This window comes from Myodes glareolus, chromosome 17, assembly GCF_982192425.1.
Source record: "Myodes glareolus chromosome 17, mMyoGla1.1, whole genome shotgun sequence".
Taxonomy (NCBI): domain Eukaryota; kingdom Metazoa; phylum Chordata; class Mammalia; order Rodentia; family Cricetidae; genus Myodes; species Myodes glareolus.
In genome coordinates, this window is record NC_142042.1 from 39,047,612 (window position 1) to 39,068,341 (window position 20,730).

The 20,730-nt window shown below is 37.5% G+C and overlaps 1 long non-coding RNA gene across 2 annotated transcripts in view; it reads right to left on the reverse strand.

Moving 5' to 3' along the window:
- LOC125414805 (uncharacterized) overlaps nucleotides 1-19,592 on the reverse strand; it is a 90,023-nt gene extending 70,431 nt beyond the window's left edge. For both annotated transcript variants that reach the window (XR_007236383.3, XR_015735322.1), the window contains exon 1: nucleotides 19,514-19,592. This is a non-coding gene — a long non-coding RNA (uncharacterized LOC125414805). The remainder of the gene's footprint in view (nucleotides 1-19,513) is intronic.
- Between the last annotated feature and the right edge of the window lie 1,138 nt (nucleotides 19,593-20,730).

Below are 20,730 nucleotides of genomic sequence, written 5' to 3' on the forward strand. Positions count from 1 at the left end.
AGGACTGGGGGGAGGTGGTAACCACTGTGAGTTCCTATTGCCAATCAAATCTTTGTCAGAAAGGAATGAAGGGTTTGGAACCAAGTGACAGTCCGCAATGGCAAAAAGTGATCTTCCTCACTTTTCAAGACTGCATAAATTCAGTTTTGATTTTAATAAGACAGCTCAAATTCAGAACCAGAATGGCACTATTTTACAGAAATGAGGAATTGGTTCATTCAAAGTGCCTTCTGTTGAGGTGATAAAATAACATCCCCAATTAGCTCCTTGTTTGTTTTTAAATTAAGAGCACTTCCTGGTACTTAATGCTTATCACCCTAAACATATTTCCTCATCCACATGTTATTTGAAGACGGATAAATATTGTTAGTGGGCTTTAAGCCCCTAGGATCACAATTTTGCAAATACTTAAAGGACAGACATTTGAAATTTCCTTTGTTTGATCTGTTTCAGAAACTGAAGTGCCCGGAAAATGACAGGACAACAGGGTCTGCGGGTTTGCAGCCTTCTTGCGATGAGCATTGTGCTTACATTTTGCTCATGTTTCTAGGTTTAAACTGAGAGTGGGCACTTTTACAGCTCTCAGCCTTCTACAGTTAAGCCACGACGAAATGACCACTTGCAGGAAGGAACGAACGGAGTAAGGAAAGAATTCACGGACATCGAGACCTTATGAAGTGCTAAGCACTCTTTCATCTGCATGTGTTTGGAGGAGAATTTTTAACTTTGCTCTACTGAAGAGCTCACATAGATGCTTAGTTCAAATTAGATGTTTTGGAGAACATTGAATAATCTTAGCAAAAAATGATTAACAATGTGAGAATTACTATCACTATAAATCACTTATACAGATATGAATGTGTTCAATACTTTCATTTACTAATATATAAATAATTCTATAATCTACAACTAACGGAACTTAAAACTTAATGCGCTAAAGTAATTTGGTCACCATCTGAATCAGCTGAAGGAAGTGATTTATTATGTATATAGAAAAAGAAAAACAACTCTGTCCCAAGAATTTAAAAAAAAAAAGAAAAGAAAAAAAAAACAAAGCCTTTTCTTCACATGGATTTTGATACTTAAATTCAGTATAATTTTGTATCATGATAAGCACTGAAGAAAATTGAGAATGTTTCATGTGAAAGTCCCTCCTACCCAAAACAGAAAAGGGAAAAGAAAGAAGATGGGGAAGTAACAACAACAACAGCAACAAAAAGCCAGAAGTTAATTTTTAAAACAAACTCTATAGTGAAAATTATAGGGTATCTGTTGCTTTTTGTTTGTTTATTTGTTTGTTTGCAAAATAAAAGCACCACAATTTCTCTGCTGATAAAGAAGTAAAATCAAAGGGCTAAAACTAAAATCAGTCATTTCCATGTTCCAAATGCGATTTGTAAATCCCTTATATCAAGTTTGGATTGAAAGTAAATGGTGCTTTGCTTGACACAGCAGACCTCCTTGTTTATCCATAAAAAGAAATATAATTTACAACTGAGAATTATTAAAAATATTATTTTACAGTTTTAAGTGGATCTAAATGAATTTAACTAAAGTACACAGTGTCCTTGTGAGAGGCAAAATTTCAGGTAAAAGATAAAGAATTCAGGATAAGCTTCATTTAAACCTTAAACTCAGAACAAAATTATAAATTTGATCTAAGTTTTCTCTTAAGAAAAGCAAGATATAACACATAAAATGTTATAGATAATAGCTCTATGTTTTATAATTATTTCTACATCAAACTAAGATATCGAGTCACAGTAAAGATCAGATGTATTCTAAGTGGCCATTTTCCTCTGACATACAAAAGGTTATAACGTGGCGGTGGTTTAACATAGTCCAGTTTTGATTCGTGACTCTAATTCTCATTCATTTGTCTCTGAAGATAATTTGGAGGAGTGGGGATGTAACTCAGTTATCTCAGTTGATATGGTGCTCGCCTAGCATACTTGAAGCCCTCAGGTCAATTTCCAGCACTGCACAATCCTAGCTTGTTGATGCATACTTGGAATTCCATCATTCAGGAGGTGGAGGTGAAAGGATCAGAAATGCAAGGCCATCCTTGGCTACATAATGAGTTCCCAAGGCCAGGAGTGAAATATATAAGACCCTGTCTCAAAAGAAAGAATGGGATTGTATTTATTGATTTTTAAGTGTTACAAATACCATGAGTAATAGAAAAAGGTTAGGGTTATTGGAATATTGGTTTAATTAGTAACTAGGAATGCTGTTTGATTAGTTCCCCTGTTTTATTAGCTTTTGTGTAATTATGTACACCTTAATGTCAGCCTCAGAGCTTCATGAATCATTGAGTTAGCATCAGAGAGTATTGCTGACTATGCAACAATTTATTTGGATCCAAAAAAGCAGATTTTATGGCAGTTTGCCATTTTGGGATTCCATTTCCATATATAAAGAAAGTCGTAGCATCTTTCGGTCAATAAAAAGGTTATGATAAAACCATCCTATTATTATATGCATATCTTAATAGGCATGCATAATGAGTTAACACAGTGTACTTTCACTTTTATTTCCTTGGAATCTCTTCAATTATCATCATTACATAGCCAAACAATTCAAATCTGCACCTTTCCAAAAAAAAAAAAAAAAAAAGCTATATAGCCTCTTAGAGGTGGCTCAGAGGTTAGAGCACTTGTTGCTCTTTGGAGGGTCTGTTTAGGTTCCTAGCATCCAGACGGCAGATCAGAGTCTTCAGTAATTCCATTTGTAGGGGATCCAAAGGCCTCATCTGACCTATGTGGCCACTCAGAAAGTACACATACACACATGCAAGCAAAACACTCACTCACAGAAGATAATAAAGTAAATAAACCTTTTCAAAAATGCAATTTAAATACTATTTGTGAATTTAGGGAGCATAAGGTAAAATAATTCAGGAAGATTGTAAACTTTTACCAGCCAATATCTTGAAATTATTTTAAGCTTTAGTCTTATATATCCAATTACCATATAATTATATATCTATTTACCATATATTTATTTTATAATTATATGTGTATAAAAATTATAATTATATATTTTATATATTATATGTATATAAAATTATAATTGCAACAGCTTCTTCACCCTAGGCATGAAAATTTTGACAATAATTTCTAATGTCATCCATTTTATATTTTTAAATGATAATTAGTGAAAGAGAGATTATGCTTAAGTTCTTTATCACATAAACTCACAAAATTGAAAACAGAAACTATTTCAAATTAGATCCTTAATGAGCATAAAGCAACATATTAAGAAATTTCATTACTTAAAATTCCTTTTTAGCACTCATTTGTGTTTATAAATATATTGAAAGACTTTCAAAATATCATCAGTCAATGAAATCTTTGATCAAATGTATACAGCACTTTGAGTAAGAAGAGACTTTAAGCTACTATTTTATTATTGATGCTAATAACAGATTTGATAACTTTCATTTTTTTAAGACAATAATTTACATTAAATATAAACCCACGATTAAGGGTCACAGGTAGTATAGGCCTACCATATTCCAAAAGATGCAGGTACACAAATAAATCTGTACACATCTTGAGAGGATCACAACATACTTTGTGATATTAATGAAGTTTGCAATCTTACTTTTCCATTACAGATTTCTTCAAATAACATTCCATGTAAGAATGTACATGAAACGTCGTTAAGAGAATGGTAAGTGAGCACATGGGAACCCCCACTCCAATGTAAGATAAACTGAACTATGCACTAAAATTGCATAGAGACAAGAGTAGGGTGATTTTGGTACTTCTGCATCTTAAGCATCTTCTGTGCCTAAACAGAAGCTGTTTACTGCTGAATTTGATTCTTCCTTATAGTCAAGACTAATTTGATAGTTTAAGACAAATATTAACATAGCTATTATTCCCTTTGTTTAAATTAGGGTCTGCTTAATTTAAAAGCAGAATCTACCACGTGATAGGCCTCTTCACACGATTTCATTTTCCTTTCTGGTAAGTCTCAAGTGCTTAATTGTTAAGTCCCAACTGTCAAAATAATGTACCATTTTTTCCTCTCCACAAGAATACCGTAGGTTTCTGACTTAGCTCTGGTCAATCATGTTACTAAAGCTGAGCGTGTATGAATTGTTCCAGCGCTGTGGCTCTTCCCTTAGTGCTGCTGCCTGCACACTGCTGCTCACCTCTACTGTGCAAAGGAACAGGGCTCTAATTTAAAGTAGATTTTTAAAAATTAATTATTAATTTTATTCCTCATTGATATCTTGTCATGGGTGCTGAAACCCCAAAACTGGAGTTATAGTCAGTTGTTAGATGCCATGTGAGTGCTGGGAATTGAACTCAGGTCTTCTGGAAGAACTGTCAGTGCTCTTGACCTCTGAACCATCTCTCTAGTCCCTTAAAAATGAATCTATTTTAAAGGGAAGATCCGGTTCACTATAGTGACAAGTGTTAAAAAAAAATAGCATTTGAGAGAATACATTCTTGGAGACTGTATCAATATATTGAAGTTGAGCATTGAGAATCTATGTATGTTATTATTTAGTATTTTATATAAGTAGTCCTTTTCTGCTCAGACCATTAGCTTTACATTATTACATATCAGTAATGACTCAATTATCTTTTTTTACCTAAGGAACATGATCATCAATTCTCAGTGAAAGATTCAGGCCTTCTGCCTTGATGGGACTCAGCTGGTACTACGACCTATGTAGGAAGACTGCTTCAGGAAACAAAAAATAAGGTTTAGATAGAAAAATTCCAGCTATTTTTGCCAAGCAGTCACCACATTACTTCTAAGATGGCTTAACTTTCTTATTCCTGTTAAACACAAAAGCCAACACTTAAGGAGTCTAAGGCTTACTTATTGTCTTACAATTGATATCAATATTTATGCTATTCTTTTGAATTTTCAGTTGAATCTGTAAGCAAGAAACAAGTCAGCCGCTGCAATATTAATTCTTTGTTTCTTTGCTGTGATGGGATTGAACCCAGGACCTCATCCATACAAAACAAGGACTGTACTAACTGAACTTCGTTCTCACCTCTCTTCCCTGCCTCGTCTAGCTGGGATTTAAGTAGTCTGGGCTTTGCAAAGCTAGGATTTACACGAAAGTTTAAATAATGGGGCCTTGGTCTGAAGAACACATCATAGGACTTCAGTTCAATAAACTCCAGTAATAAGGACCTGATACCATTGCTTAACCAATAATATCCCTTTCACCATTGGAAGTACATTTTAGTACGTTGTTATTAAATAGACTTCTAATACACATATAGGGAAATTACTTTATACTACTATATTAGCTGAGCATTGTGTAAGCATTCAAAAAATTCTTTCACAGCTATTCTCTTACAGTAAGATTTTAGAATTGTGTTAGGTGAATGGAAAAGTGAGGAAGTTTTTAATCATCCACAGCACAATCTCTCCATGTCTCCTTTTCCCTCTCCCCTCTCTTTCAGAAACTAAAGCTCTTACTCAATATTATATACCTTATACAAAGTCAAGTTGATGATCCTAGCTTGTAGCATGAGATGAAGTGAAACACCAGAGCAAACTGTGGGATAACTATTGTAATTACCAAAATATTGAAAATATCAAAAAATAAGTTTACATCTCGGTAAAATTCAATTCAATACATATTATCAAAACTCCACAGATATAACTTTTTAAAAGTACTCTATGGATAATAATGAGTGCTATGTAATTTCAGTGTGAATGATCTCCAACATACAACAAACAATATGGTGATTTACTTCCCAAATGGAGGCCTTTTCCTAGTTAGGCAAGTCACAATTTTGTATTATTATCATAGTTAATAGTAAGTCCTTATTATCAATAGTAAGTTTTGATTATCATAGTTAATAGTAACAATCTACACAGAGAATAAATCATTTGTATCAGCATTGCATATAATCAGACTTTAATTGGGATTTAAAAATAAAATCAATAGAAGCAATGATTCTTTAATTATTAAGGGCTGTTATCATAACAAATTTGTTAATAGAAAAGTGAGGCTCTTTACGTAATAAAAAAAGTTATGTGCTTTATCCTTGCCCTGTTTGATGTTGTGTTGGTTTCAGTTCGGAAAGATATTGTGTTTGCTAAAGGGAAGAAGAAAAGACAAATCTGTTTCTAGAAAAGACTTTGTTTTCATTGTATCTGTGACGTGTAAGTGTCTGCTGGTGAAAAGTCGACCCCAGCAATGGCTTACAACAACCGCCCCATACAACTTAATATTTGTTATTAGCTGCACATAGTAAGTTCCTTGAACAGCGGCTGTGGCTTTGCATTCTTTTGAATCCCCCCACAGAGCTTGTAGCAGCTTGGTTCTGAGAAGTCTTACAGGCCATGAATGCTTTAAGGGCAAAGCCTGTTCATTATTCCATGGTAACCCTGCAAGTTAAAAGAATGCCAGATATATATTAGGTACTTAATAAATGCTGGTGGGTTTGAAATGCATGCCTCTTGAATAGCACATGCAGGACAGTTACTCACTGATGTATTCTGAAAGACATTTTAACTCTTGAATACACAAGTTGCTTTATCTCAGCACGATAGTAGGTTGTTTAAAAGTGTAAAGGTTGAAGAAGCCAAATGTGGCTGCATTAAGGCAGATAAACTTCATTAGCATCCCATCGACTATACTCTAATTATATCACCTGTGCCATTACTATTGCAGTAAAAATCTGCTTCTGCCTGAAAAGGTGTTTGCTTATATGGTCTTAAAAGATGCAGACAACTTTGCCCACATTATTTTTCTTTGAGACAGGATCTCAGTGTGTAGTCTTGGCTTGCTTGACACTCACTATTTAAGCAGTCCGGCCCCAAACTTCCAGAGATCTTTCTGGTTCTGCACTACTTGTACTGGAATTAAAGGTGAGTACCATCATGTCTGACAGACTGATATTCTTTCAAATAGGTGCAGCAGCTGTTCTTTGTAATATGTTTCATATGTTCAATGAAACTAGAAATGGAATCAGGTGGATTTTGTTCTGTTTAGATCTCAAAGGAGGAGTTTTCCAGGCTAGGACATGGACTTCTGAAGTATAAGAAGGCCTCTACCCTGCTCTAAGGTCATTACTCTCATTTCTTTTCACATATCCACTTGGACATTTTTCCTTGTTACTTCATTCTCCTTAATTAAGAATTTTACCTTAAAACACACAGGGGTGATGAACAATTTCAGTCAGTGACAGGAACTTCATTAAAAAGGAAGGACAAGTATGGAATCCTGTGACGAAATTGTTCTGGAGCACTTTCAGTTCTCAGTGGTTACCTGAATGTCCCGGAGAGAAGATCCCCACAATGAAATAATAGGCAGGGCAGGGTTTGCAATAGCTGTGACCACTCAAACGTCTAAATCTCAAGTGTTTTTCCTGATCGATTATGGACAAAGCCCTACTGACAGTTCACTAGAGTAACAGAAGTCTCTTAGAGCTTCTTGATTTTGGACACAAAAGGTAAGAAACACAATAAAGAGAATTTTGCTATTCATATTTAAAAATACTGACGCGGTAAGTCAACACACCACCTGTAAGACACAAATGAGTGTCTAGTGACTGCGACCACCTGTCTGACCCTCTAGGCAGGCTTTGTCCACCAGGGCATCCAAGTGGTCCTGCTTCGAAGTTCTTCGTAATCAGAAAGACAGAAGGGGACACGGAAGCAGGAGACACTGCCTTTCTGCTCTCGTCTCTCTCTCTCTCTTCCCTACACAGACTGAACTGCTATAACGAGACAACATACTGCTGAGTTAATGTAACTTAAGAATTTACAGCAGGTTGTATGCCTGGAGGCACATTATGGGACCACCTGTAGGCATCTAATTCCACTGAAAATAATAAATAATTGGGAGGCATTCCTCAGAGTGTCGAGGGGAGTGGATAAGAATCGCGTTGCTTGTTCCCTCCTATGTGAATTCTGCTGGGGAGAAGGATTAGGGAACTGTACTCTTTCCAACAAATATGAGTAATCCTTCTGCCCACAAAGGAGTCTGCTAAATGCTATGCCAGACACCTGGGTGCCAGATCTACCCAGCCATTTGTGTGTGTGTGTGCGTGTGCGTGTACGTGCAGTTTTTATAATCCACCTGGAGAAATTGCCACATAGCAATTGCTTAATATAGCACATTGATCCATTTAGAAAACCTTTTTTTTCTATTTTACAGTAAAGAATAATGCTACTTTGCTGTCTCCTTCCATCTTATTTATAAAGATTCCTTCACATATTTTGATAAAGACAGAGTGACAGTGAGAATATCCTAAATAGGCCTCTGAGCATTTAGTGCGTGTGAGTGTCTGTGTTTGTGTGTGTGCTTGCTTGCTCTTGTGCGTGCACACTTGCATGTGTGCAAGTGCCTATGCAAGTGGAGGCCAGTTACCAGCATTCAGGATCATTCCTCGGGTACCATTCACCTTGCTGTATGAGACAGTGTCTCTTGTTGACCTGGAACTCATCAAGTGGACAAGACTGACGGGCCAGAAATCCACAGAGCTCTGCCTGTTTCTGTCTCCCCAGAACTGGGATGATAAGATTTCTTTACTCCTACCAGCACCTCCAGGATGAAGCAGGCACTTCACTGACTGAGCTATCACTCCAGCCCTCAAGCATTTATTTATGTGTGTGTGTGTGTGTGTACGTGTGGGTTCATATGCGAATTTTGTCACTCCTAACCAACTTTGAGTGTTTGTGGATGGAAAGGTAAAGTTAATTTCTATAGTAAATGTAGTTTTTACTGTTGCTTCCTCAAGGTAGGCATGGACTTGTGCTGGGACTCATCAGAGGTACATATGATTTACTACCATAAAAATGGTGAAATTTCACACACACACTCACAAACACACGCACACATGCACACATGCGTGGACACACACACACAGAACAAGTAAGAGATCATGAATGTTTCAAATCTTGCTCTAATTGTTCACTTGAGCTAAAAAAATTGCATATAAAGTATTTTTTCTTAACTTGGGTTTTTTTTGTTTTTTAAATCTTTTTATTTTTGACTTTTAAAAAATTTTTGAAATTATGAAATAGTATCATCCCTCTCTTCTTTCCCTGTTTCCAAGCCCTCTCCATAATATTGTATATAAACTTTATGAATGGACTTTTAGTCTTAGAAACAGCCTAAATGCTGCTCACATTTGAAGTGTGATCACCCTTCTCCACAATGATCACATGACATTGAATTAAGAATATGACACATAAATTATCATTTAAGTACTGAAGATTGGATTCTCGGTGGTATTAAAGTTGACATTTCCTTTTTATTTGTACTGCATCAAGGGTTAATAAGGTTTGCATAACCTTAGTCTTTGATGGCTTTTAGGCAGGCGAGTTCAGGATTGCTGCCAAAACAGATTTTAACCCTTTTAATCAGACTGTTAACAGTCATGGTGCCCACAGCCCAGAGGATACTGCACGTAAAGCAATATAGCTCTGAACACAGTTTGACCTGATATCCAATCAAGAGAACGTTCCTAGAGACGTTTGCCATTTTGGTTGCTATGGTGAGTTTCATATTTTGTGGAAATCACCGTTAGATGTCCTAAAATAGACCTTTGCCAAGAAAAACATTGGTCCAGTGGCATATGCTGGCAGAGCATGGCAAGGTTGCCCGGATTCTCTTCCTTTGTTTTTCCCTCTCCCCCATGGGGCAACTGCTCTAGGCACCAGCCCACTAGTCTGGCAGGCTGAGAATCCAGGAACTTGCTGCTAATTACAATGTTGACAATTCCCAACCTGTTTACTGGCGCCAGCAATCAAACTGTATCCTCTCAAGTGAACCAAAAAGCACTCGCTGGCTTTAGCTTCCCGAGGTTCCAAGCTGGCTGTATTAATTACTGTTAACTTAAAACTGTATGCTGCTCAGAGGCACCTTAATTAGCTGGTTTGAGGATTGACGGCTATTCTCTCTGTGTTTTCAAGTACTCCACTTTTGAGCGAATTTATGTGAAACCCTAAAACATCTTTCCCTGGACTGAAACGATGATTGTTTTAGGTGTGGTTCGTCTCAGTCAATGTGGCCACCGTATTACCTTGAAACCCAGCATCAATATAGATAGAAAGAAAATACTAATCTTTGCTTCATTCTTGCCTCCTTCCTTTTTCCTTTCAATTTACATTTCTTATTTTTTTTTACTTTGATTTGTTCTAAAATCAAGAATTTAATGTGTATAATTATTTGCAGTTATCTTTTATACTTAACAAAAGATAGTGTTTTTCTGCAAATGGCATGGCCAAAAGGAGAAGATTCTTTTGTCCTGGCAAACAAAATACTTATTTATTCCTTATATTTTCTTAGTTAATATCCACTTGTGATATGCTACCATTTCAGAAACAACAGTCTTCCATAAAAACGTCTTTGTTTTGTGTGTCTGGTGACCACACAATGATGATTCGCCCTCAGAGCCACCAAATTGGTAATCAGTTACAGGTAGTGTGCAAATGCCTGCCTGTGGTAGAGCCCCATGCAACTGTCACAAATAGCAAAGCAGAAGTAAGCAAGAGCTTTGTAAAATTGAGAAATTTTTTGACTCTGATCTATTCCAAGAGCCAATCTGTCTTCCTTTATTCAGAAAGAAAGCTTTGAATACCTTCAAAATTTGACATAAGGAGAGTAATTATAATTTTATATTGTACATTAAAATGTGGATTTTAAGTTAGGTGAGTGGTTCGTGCCTACAGTCTCAGCACGTAGAAGGAGAATCTTGAATTTGAAGACAGTCTGATCCACATCAGGAAAACCCTTTCTCAACATACACACAGCGACACACACACACATACACACACACTGGCACACATAAACACACACTGACACACGCATACACACTGACACACACATACACACTAACATAGAGAGAGAGAGACATGGTTTTATTTATACTCTTTGTATGCAATCATCATTAGGTCAGTGTTCATTATCTTAAATTCTCTCAATGTGGGAAATATTTACCAGTCTAATCTTTTCACTAGCATTTTCATTCCAAACCTTAGTTAATTTACTTAATTGTGGTTAAATGTTCTTGATTTACTAAAACATTTGCAACTAGAATAAGAGATCAAGTCATTCCATTAAAAGAACTCATGTTTGGACCTCCACTCTGTTCAGTTGGCCTATAAAGTTTTCCCAGATTTTGAAAACCCCTGAGTCAAAGCACACTACAGACCTTGCAAATATTTGGTGCAGTCACATCTGTATAGATGATCTGTGAGCCTCAAATGCTTAAGCTGTGTGAAACTGGGCAAAAAATATGATTAATATGAAAAAAGTAGAAACTGCTATCAGGCAATGACAAGGGCAATGGGGTCAGAAACAATACACCAAAGCTTTGGTGTTAGTGTTAGAAGCATGCCCTTCAAGGAGGACCTGAACATAGACTCAGTAAATTCTCTAAGCTGCCATGGTGATGCTTTTGGGTACTATGGATATAGGACTTCATAAATAAAAATGGAAATTGTATTACATACCAGAGCAAAGCATCACAGCAACTAAATTATGAAGTTGTTTTGTGCCTATCTGAAACTCAAGAAATCTTGAATTCTGTGTGGATAACAGACTGGGAAATAATTATATATGAAGAACATAGGAAACTACGATCATGTTCTGTCTTTCAAAATAAATGCTACACCACAGAAAAACGGATGTCACCCTGTGTTTCTACCAAAGTTACTTAGTAAATCTTACATCTTCCAAAGCTCAAGCAATTTCATTGAGCAGACAAGATAAACTCTTAAAACATAAGTACCTGCGTATCACATCAGGAAATATTGTTGAGATAGTTTAAAAAATTTGTCTAGCTTGCCTGGTATCAAAAGTGTCATTCAAATATACTATATATATTTTCTAATGGAAAAAATTAAGATATAAAGACTTTGAATGCCAAGCCCCCTCAGCCATATCTGTCTTTTCAAAGTGATGATGCTTCCTTTGATTTGAGAAACATTACATTATCCTGCCAGAAAGAATTCTATACGTGCAAATTAGGCCCAGTGGTAAGCAGAGACTGTTCATATTTAACTTGATGTGAAGTTCTAGTCGCCACAATGTAAATTTCAGCTTAAATAAAAATGTAAAACCTTGGAAATATTATTTAAACTCACATTATGGAGTAATTCCTTACACACCAGGAAATGGCATGTTTATGTTTATGTTGTCTATACTGACAACTGTCCATCACCGCTGCAAAAGAAACACTCCGCTAGAATAAAGACAAACATCTTTTCTAAAGGTTCCTGAAACAGATGTTTTCTCCAAAGTGTATGGTGCCAGTTTTTTAGGCCTATCTATAAAAGAGCCTGCAAGAATTCCTTATGGTCTTGCTAAATAATGGCACTCCAAACTGCAGGTTCTTCTATGCAGTCCTCTTCCTCAATATTGTTACCATGATCGTTGTCCCTACTCTTGTCAAATTTAATTGTTATCGACTTAACATCGAACACTTTTGTTTTGTATTGTTCTTAACAAATACAGCATCCAAGGATAACAAAACTCAGCTTGTGGTAATACGTCTTCATATTTTGTTTCTGTTGTCACCTGTCGATCACATAGTTTCACAGATGCCCTTTGGATGACTACATGCTACAACAGAGGACCAGGATGCATTCTAATACCAGCACAAATAAACGGTTTCAAAACCTTGTGTTTCTGTTCCCAGGCAGCTAATTGAAGTCAGTTGCTACTGAAAGCTTTATGCAATTTTTTATTAAATGTATCCTCAAAGTTTGAATTGGGCATGCTTTATGATATGGACCTACATGTGAATAGTTTGTAAATGATCTGAATAAAGCAATAGCTGATAAAGCATAGCATCTTCAATTTTAGAGAATGGGTATATTCTTTAATATATAATAATAATCACCAATTAACTTAGAGTTACTGTGCTTGGGAACACTCAGAAAAGCCACACATTTCAAAAGAAATGACATTTTAGTCTGCTTTGCTCATAAATGTTACAAAACATTGTAACTATGGTACAGACCTTAAGCTATGAAAATTTGCCCATCATAGTAATTATTATAGTATGTGAAATATATCTCTATTGATTAACAGTTAAAATTCATGACTTTTACAAGTGGTTACAGGCTTAATTTTAAATAAAACACATTAGGTGATGGGCATGTAAAATGGTTCCCCATTATAGTAGATTAAAGAGTTATTTGGAATAGGTCAAGTAATACATTTGAATAAAATGTTCTTATAGATTTTCAGTTTCTTGAGGGTTATATATGACACACAGAAAAATGAATATTTTTGCTTATATTGTTAGTAAGTAAGTTTGAGAATTAGAGTTTATGTTAAGAGTACATAAAATTTAAATATATTCCATTCCACAACTAATTTTTATAAAATAATTACTTTTAAAAAGTTACCAGTTAAGGGAAACATATGACATTGATATCAACATGCCCTTCTGTCCAAAAAACATCAACTGCTCTCTCTAGATTAATATGTAGTTTTGAATACCTGCTATGTGTCATGTGATATATTAGTTACTCCAAAACTTTGATCTATAATATTGGAATCAAATTTTCTGGACAAATTCTGATCCTACTAAAGATAAAATGGGATAAAAGTTTGTGCTCAGTTTTTTAAATATTATAATTAAGCTTAATAGCATAAACTCAGAGAGTATAAACATTTTAAAATGCTGAGTGATTATCCTCTCTCTCTGTCTCTCTGTCTCTCTATCTCTCTGTCTCTGTCTCTCTCTCTGTCTCTGTGTGTGTGTGTGTGTGTGTGTGTGTGTATACACTTTGAGATATATGTGACACTGAACATCAGAGGTATCCTTGAGACTGTAACCAATTAGGGAGCTTCTGACTTATCTTATGAACACACAGATAAGTGAACTTTCAAGGAAACATACTAAAATGAACTTTTAAATCTTTTTACGACTTTTTTTCTAACAAAAACAAGTAACAAAAGAAGGGTAAAACGGTTTTGCGAATTTTCCACCCTCTTCATGTTTTAAGAATTAAGTAAAAATCTTGAGGGTCAGAATTTTTGTGCAAATATTCCTGAAGCATCTCAGCTGAAGCATCATTTGTAAGTGAAGGAAAGAGGAAAATTCAGACAAAACGTTTGAAAGGCTGGACTTAGCTTTCTGTAATGGAACTGAAAAACCTTAGACATAGGAGGGCATTGGGCTAGCGTAAACACAGGCCCTCTTACTGAAGAAACCAAGAAGCCATGTGAACAGATCCTTGTTCATTGTAGAACCTGTGTCCAGAGGAGAGTTTTCTAGTTTTCATTCTGAATTTCTTTCCATTATAGGCCATAATCTTCCCCTTAAGTGTGATAAAAATTGAAAAAAAATAAGTATGAAGATTTTCCATATAACTGCCTTCACCTTTTAGTATACCTTGCTTTTATAAACACCATCAAAGCCTGTTTACATAACAGCTGTGGATACAAACTGCACATAAAACTCAGTTCAGAATCATCTATAACTTGAATTCATAGTTATAGGTAAACTATCCACATAATTTAAAATATTATTCTAGATATTCCAATTGCAAATGAAAAGTTTTTATCTAATGTCACTTTCTGATAAAACATTAATAAATGAATCAATATCTAGGTTAATTTGTGACTTGTTGGAGCTAGTTGGCTATACATGTTCAATAGAATAAAAGTACACCATTACTTCTCATTAATATGCAGGATAAAATGACAAAAACAAAATTGAAGAAATTATTTTTCTAATTACATAAGACCATGAAAAGGTAATTCTTTAGAAAAGTTTTTCTTAAGACATGTACTTCAATAAATTGTAAACATACTACCTTCAAATTATGTAGCTTTTGCTTTTAGAGTATACTTTGTCGCCTTTTTAAATGTTCAGTGATGTAAACGACACATGAATTAAGATTATAGTATTAGGAAATAGATTCTGATTCTGTCCTTTTAGATCAAAGTTTAAATAAATGAAATTTAGGACCAATTTTATCTAGTCTAAACAAATGTAACAAGCCTTGTTTTCATTCTTAAAATTGAATAATGAATTAATGGAATGGTGGAATTTTAGATTTGGAAAACTTTTGATTTGAGCTATCTTAGCTACATATTTTGAGATAATGTAGATTATTACGGTATCTTCAAAGGATATTTTCATTACACTCATACAATTATTGTTATACTTTTATTGGCTTTGAAGATCAAATTCTCTTACTTAACTTGCATCATAATTAAATCAAGACATAATAGGATTTATATTAACACTATTTAACTAGGCACAAATTTGGCATCCAGATAACAATACGAATATCACAGTGTGTTTCTTCTGTTGTTACTCTGCATTCAATAATCAACTAATTAATAGATACAAAGCACTTCATGTAATTGCAAATTCTGTCAATGTTTCTTTTTATTTTATACATTTACATGCTTTTTCAGTTGAAAGATTTATTTTATGCATTCATGCAAAATGTTATGAAGAGTAAAATTCAAGGTTTCTAAGTAAGGATTCAACATAGAGGTGCCATGGGAAAATTCCTCAAATGTTTTCACACGCACACACACACAAGCACACACACACACTGTACTATAAAAATATATGTATCATTTATGTTCATAATGGTATAGGTATCTATTATCTATACATTATCTATACAATAAATAATGTTTTCACATATTCTGATGTCATTTGCAATTAGCAATTTTTTAGTAAAAAATTTTTCTGAAACAAATTCACCTCGTAGAATGTTTGGCTATCTAACATTCTGGGAGCAGCATCTTATCTTTTCTGTGATGCAAGTGTGACTACAACTGTCTAGAGTCAAGAAGATAGTGAATAATGGGGGTCCTCATTTCCTGTTACCTCTTCTATGGCTCTGTCTTGACAAAGAACAAGATACTTGTTCTACACTAAATACAAAAATATTTCCCATTCTTCCTATTACAATAATTTTCTATTGAACATTTGTCATCACTAAAGTGAAATATAATGCAAAGAGTTATAATGCAATTGATGGAATTTTCCACCCCTCCCTGGCTACTTCTTCAGTGCTTTCCCTTGCCCAGACTGTCGTTGGGAACTCTCTTGAGGTTCCAGATTCACACTGGTATGATACCAAGAATTGTGTCATTCCTTCTAAGGTTAACAATGGCTTCAGAAAGTATCTTGGTTCTGGAATATGCCTAGTTCTTGAAAAGCATATCTTGTGAAAGTCACTAGTCCAATACTTTTTTTTGGTTTATTTATATAGGAATTATCATAAATGTCTGTGCATCCTTAGTCCTGAACTTGACTTCCCTGAAGTTCTATATAAGCAGCAACATCAGAACATAATTCAAAAGGCACAGAGAAGAAAATAAACAAGTTCTTTGTAAAACCCAGTTTCTATCAGAATCCTTACCTGAGATTCAGTAGCAAACCATTAATCAAGATGACCTTTCTTACACCTATTCATGGATATTATGTATTGCAATGAAAATTGGGTGTTCACAAATACAAGACACACTCAGATGGTATGTTCCACAGCAAGCATCAAGAAATCATAAATGGAAGTTGTAAATTTGTGAGTATTTAAGCAATCTTGTGTAAATAAAAATATTATAATCAAAAGCAACGTTTACAAGTTTGTTCCCCACCTCCTCCCTTCACTGTACCAAAAGTGACGTTATCCAGAAAAGAGTCTAAACTGTACCTACATCCACTTAAGGTAATGGAAGTTCTCTTCGTTTCGTAAAGCAAAACCAATCTTGTAAAGATGATGCCTGCTCTTCTTGCACATGGACCTTAATGGAAAAATGATTATGACTACTCTGTGCCACCGGATTCTAGCATGAAAACCACCAACAAGCACTTTTCACTTCTTTACAGTCGGCTAGGAATACTGACAGTGTACAAGCAGCAACTTGGTGGTTGTAATGCAATTTTTAAAAAGCGTATTTTCTGGTAAAAAAAAAAAAAGCAATAGGCTGTCTTGTCACAAAAAGCAGTCAATCACAGTCATGTTAAGTTAATAAAGTTTGGGTTGATTTGCCCCTTTTTGTTAAATATTCCGACTAAGGAAATGTCCCCTCCCCCACCCTTAAAAAAATCATTTATCAGGAACCAGTTCGGTCAGACTGACACCTAACGGAAACTTTTATAAGTAAATAATTCTTCAAGAGAAAGAAAGTAACTGGATTAAAAATTGAAACCACTCAATCAGAGGAAAATCAAACAGTTTGTCATAGCATGGGCAGAGGCCTCCTTTCCTTTTCCCTTTCCATTATCCCCCTCTAAAACTTATTATTCATTTATGAAGCAATTTCAATCATGAGCTGAAGTGTCAGTGCCAAAGAACTGAGTGAAATAGCTTATTTTCCAAAAAGATTTTGCTTAGTCCCACAACAAATGATGAGATATGACATTTTCTATCGCTCCTTCCAATACCAGGCCCTCAGCTCTGTGTGTCCTTAAACCTTCCAAACTTAGATAATCAACCAGCATGAGAACAACTTTCCAGGCATAACCTAGCAACTAGCCTACACCACTCCTCTCTTTCCTAATTCCCAGGGAAACAACAGCACACATATTGAGCATTGTTAGATACGTAACAAGCACAAAATTTAAATTTCCTAATCACCAACTGGAGAAAGAAGGTTAATTCTTGGAACAATGAAAGAAAGAACCTTGGTTACATCTTTTTCTTGGTAGTGACAGACTGTTGCAGGCAGAGACAGCGTCTGTCTGCTTGCTTCATCTTATTGTGAAAACCGGCTCATTCCCAGGAGTCTGAACAGGACCCCACCCGTTTCCCCTCTAATCAACATAGCTAAAGAACAAGAGTTAGGAATCTAGACAGCCTGGGTCTCAGCCTGGGACCAGACAGTAGGTGTAGGAAGAGAGAAAGAGAGAGAAGGGGTGTGGAGAACCCTTCATTACTGATCTATTGCTGGAAGAAAGGGGGAGACCTTAAATGAAAAGGCTATTTCTGCAAGGCACCTCTCTTGCCGTCTCCCTAGGGTTCAGTTTGCTGGTGTGGGCAAGGACCCAGTAGAGAGGATGCAAGTCTTGCACCGGGAATGGCATATACTCCAGAGGGAGAAGGTGACTGGACGCAGCTAAGCTTAGAGTAGGTCCAGGTACGCCACAGGGGAGAGCTGCTTTCTGTCCCCCAGCAACTTCGACTTCTCTGGAATTCAGTCTTCTTCGCAGCCAGTTCCTCACACAAAATCAACCCGCTACACACAAGGGAGGAAAACTGGTCTTAAGTCTAACCGCGCCTGGTGGAACCTTCTGGGCACCTGGATGACTGTCTCCTCAGTATTTCTCCTCCCATCTTTGAAGCACCACCACCCAAGGAACCCTCGCGATCTCCCAAGAGTAATAAAAGCGAGCTGCATAGTTAAAGAGGTCCGCTGCCAGCTAGGGCTAAGCTCTTGAGCCTCTGCCAGTGCCTTCCACCACGGTGGACCTCATTTTCCGGCTCCAAGGAACATCTTAAACTCCTGCTAGGTCCGCCTGCCCCAGGAGTTTCGGGGCGTGCTGGAAGAGTCTGGAAGAGTCGCGCCAGCGATTGCTTGCTCTTCGCTAGGAGGGGGATGCATCCTCATTGCTTTATGGTCCATTAACATTAGAAACAGACCAAAAAAATGCAAGAAGAGTGGAGGGTTTTCTCTTCCTCCCATCCCTCTCTGGCAGACCTGATTCTAGTTACATGCCTTGATTTTGTTGATGTTTGAGACTCATCCCAGAGGCAGAGGTAGGGAAGGCAGCGCTGGAGAAGTGTCCCAAAGAAACTGGACACCTGAACAGTCACTGCCTGCCCCAACCTCTTTCAGGAAGGTTCCAGCTTCGTACCACAGTGCAACCAATCCGATTACCAGCCTGTTTCTCCACCTCTTCACGGAGAATCCGAGAAGAAAATAAGTGTTCCTGGGAGACCCACAACACTTGTAATCTGAAAGTTCCATGGGGACCCAGTCCCCTGTCCCCCGCCCCTCCTCTCTCTGGGTTGCCACGTCTGCCCGCTGAACGGGTCGACCGGCTGCGGGTGGGGCTCCGGCTCCGCCCCAGGCCGGGAATTCGCGAAGTCACGAGCTTGGACAAGCTTGCCCGGGGCACCTTCGCCCACGGACACGCCCTTTCTGCCAAGGCATGCCCCAGGCGACCCTCTTCCCTGCTATAGCTCAACGCTCAGAGGCGTTACTAAACCGGTCCAGGCCTTTCAATCCTTTGCAACTTTAGAGAATCTTTCAGATCCGCTCCTTGTCCCCTTGCCCTCCAGTTATAGTCCAGAGAGAGAGAGAAAGAGAGAGAGAGAGAGACAGACAGAGAGAGAGAGAGAGAGAGAGAGAGAGAGAGAACACACCCAAAGGGACGCGAATGGCCCCACAGCCCACAGGCCGGGTTTCAGAGACCCTCTTCCTTTCTCCGCCCCTCCCCTCCCCTCTCCTCCGCCTGTCCCCCTCCCCCAGCTCCCTCCCCCGGCGCGCACCCATTTTTTTCCCCCTTCTAAAAAGCAGTGTGGGTCAGCAGAGGTGTTGGGAAGACCCAGAACGAAACCACCCGAGGAAAAGAAAACATAGAAGTGCTACCTTGGCAACCGGGAGCTTTTAGTGGCCAGCTGGTGGGCTGGGAGGGGCGGCTGCTGCCCGCCTGCCGCTGGTACTCTCCTCGACTACGCGTATTCTTAAGCAATAACAACGTAATCCGTATTATCCACCCAAGAATACCCGTCACCGAAGAGAGTCAGAGGGCCAAGCTGCCGCTGCCTCTGCCGCTGCTACCGCTGTCGCTGCTGCCGCCGCCACCACCACCAGAAAGAACTCTTGCTGCCGAGCCCGCCCCTGGCTGGGGTTGGGCTGAGCTTGACCGGGACCATAAATCCATAACTCGATTTCCCTAAAGAAGGCTCCAAAGCTGTGCTCTGCTGCTTCCTGCCCAGATCCTCCAAATGGCTGTTCTATTTCCAATTCTGAAAGACAAATCACAGAACCAGCCACTTAACACACAAGAGAAAAGTGCTTTCTTTCCACGGAGCTGGGACTAGGTGCCAGTGCTCTTTGGGGAGAGATAAGTAACATTCAGTTTACCTGGTGATCGCCCGGCGCTCTCCTTATTACTTGCTCTGCTTCCAGCCCACTCTGGTCACGGGCTGCCCACTCTAGGTGCTTTGATTGAGTGTCATGGCAGCGAGCGAACCCTGTAGAAGACATGCATAGTTAAGCACACAAATATTACAAATGTGTTTGCCTGGACGGCTTTAGGAAGAAGTGGGACTCAGATCAAGATAAGGTCACGCATGGGTGAAATTTTCAACAGTGTATTTGGGAAACGCATGGTCTCAAGCTTAAGATCACAGAAAATAAACACTCATTCAATTTACTACTTAAAATAAAAATGCTTATGGAGCTGCAAAAAAAAAAAAGGCATCTCTCCTCTGAAGGCCTTAGAGCTATATACAACATAATGGCTTTAAAAGAGATGGTAACAGCTTCAAGGCACAAAATAATTAAACCCATTCTCCATACTATTTGAACTCACTAAGTTGACAAGCTGGTAGAGCTACTAGGGTTAAAGCATCATTTTGGACTGCCAGGGTGTTTAATTTCTCAGCCCACGTTTCAGGACTCACTATCAATACATCACTGTGCAGTGTTGAGAACACCTATACAGAAATCCCTTTGAAGCTCTGTCCTCATGCAAATAATTTTAAGGAGGAACTCAATAAAAACTCATTCTCAAAGTGACTAATTTTGACATCCAGAGAAATGTTCCCAGTTCCTTGATGATCTACACGGCTTTTACTTGG